This window comes from Pygoscelis adeliae, unplaced genomic scaffold (assembly GCF_000699105.1).
Source record: "Pygoscelis adeliae isolate BGI_AS28 unplaced genomic scaffold, ASM69910v1 Scaffold72, whole genome shotgun sequence".
Lineage (NCBI taxonomy): Eukaryota > Metazoa > Chordata > Aves > Sphenisciformes > Spheniscidae > Pygoscelis > Pygoscelis adeliae.
This window is the reverse complement of record NW_008824286.1, coordinates 4,478,781-4,480,722: the sequence shown is the minus strand read 5'-3', so window position 1 is coordinate 4,480,722 and position 1,942 is coordinate 4,478,781. Positions and strand designations below refer to the sequence as shown.

General features: G+C 56.2%; 1 protein-coding gene across 1 annotated transcript in view; it reads right to left on the bottom strand.

The window, feature by feature from the left end:
* Positions 1–1,942, bottom strand: part of RPN2 (ribophorin II) — a 105,705-nt gene that overhangs the window by 44,595 nt on the left and 59,168 nt on the right. The gene's annotated exons all lie outside the window — the stretch shown is intronic.

The window sequence follows — 1,942 nt, the reverse complement described above, 5'->3', positions numbered from 1 at the left end:
GCCGCGGGCCGCCACGGCCCCCGGGCCTCCGTGGCCCCAAGGAGCCGTGCCAGCAGCCGGCATATCCCTGGGATGCTCTTTTAGGAGGTGGGTGCCCTGCTGCTGTCCTCCCCTGCCTGCAGCGGTGACCCACCGCCGGGTGCAGGAGTTGGTACAAGCTGGCGAGGGCAGGGCAGGCAGCACGACCAAGCGGCGCTGCAAATTCCTCTCTGCCAGCGCCGCTCGTTCCCAAGCCCTAATTACAGCGGTGCTGCAGGGACCAGCCTGGCGCGGCTGGATCCCGGGGTCAGGCCAGGCTCCGAGGGCCAGCCACGCTCCAAAGACAGTGCTGATGTATTTTGACAGGACTTAAGGACACCTGCTACTTTCGGAGATTTTTCTCTTTTGTTAGTGAGCTTTCAAACAAGCGTGTGTGTGTTGACAGGGGCAGATATCACTGGAGGGTGTTGAGGAGGGAGCAGGAGGGAAATCTCCGGAGAACGTGTCAGGAAGGATTTTTCTCGGCTGCTCACCCTACAGTGAGCGGTGGGCACCGAGGAACCGGCATCCCTTGGACCTAGCTCACGTGTGCTAGCTTTGGTTATGAGGCCTTACCATATTCTTTTTAACGGCACGTTAAAGCCAATTAATAGCTTTAATTTATGGAGACCACACACATGCCCAACCCTTGTATTTTTGCTGGATGGCTTCCACCTTTGAAACTTTCTTGGCTTTCTGTCCATCCCCAGGATGTTTCCAGGACTCCACCTTCCCCTGCCCAGCCCCTGTGGCCTCGGGGGAGCCGAGAGGATTCACAGCCAAAACATCAAGAGGGAAACCGAGCTACCAACCTTTCCCATCCATCAGAAACATCTCAAGCTGAGCAGACCATGCGCTCCAGGTGTGGGAGGGGGACTGCGTTAACTCATGAAATAAAAAGAGTCAAAGCGTGTTCTGCTCCATGGGTGCAAAACAGAGAAGGATGAACTACTTCTGTGCCAGTGCCAAGCCTCGTGGGCTGCAGCTGAGACACTGCACGCCAATAGATCTGGCGGTCTTGATGGATTTGCTCCAAGCAGGCATCGGAAAGCAAATGCTCCAAGCAGGGAGGGCAGATCTGAGCTTCACCTGCCTGTGCAGGAGCTGGGCCTGGGAGGTCAGCTGCCTGCTTTGGCACGGGCAGGTCCTTGGTGGGAGTGACTGGGAGCCCAGCGAGGGCTGAAAGGTGTTTTTCAGCCTGGGAGCCACCATCTCATCCCACGTGGTGTTACAGTGCAAAGCTCCCTCCGTAAAGTGCTGAGCTCTCTGTTTTGCAGCCCGTGGGGCTGCAGCCCATGGGAAGTGAAGGCTGTTCTCAGCCTCGTTCCCTTTCTGCACATTACCCGCACTCCCCCTTGCTGGCATTCACTGGACCCGTTCTTAGCATGCATCAGAGGAGAAGCCAGGAATTCAATAGGCAGTGAAGGTGCTTGATGTCTTCTCAAACTGCTCTCCCGCCTCTCCAGGAGTTTTTCACTGGGTTGGGGTGGTGGGATCATGTGAGGAGGGCTGGAACGAGCATCACTGCACATCTCCCCCAGGGTCAGAGCTTCTCCGTCTGACTGCTTTCATGTGCAAAAGGCAAAACAGAAACGCACCTAACCTCTGAACTTTGGACGGGCCCTTTCACCACCTCAAGGCAGTTGACATTATCTCTGTTTTACCTCCCTCCTTGCTTTGCTCCAAAGCCTGGACACTTAGGCCAAGTCCAGTTCTCATCACATCTGCTCTTTCAAAGAGTTGGGAGGTCCCAAGACCAGTCAGTCCCAGGGTCAGGACTCTGACATCTGGTTCAGCCTTGTCTATGGGTCACTTGGGAAGCTTGGGAAAGTCACGTAACTATTCCTAGCCAGAGCAGCTGACTGCTGGGGTGGTGCGAGTCCCATCCCCGCGGGTCCCAGTTGGCCGTCCTTCTTCAAGGCTT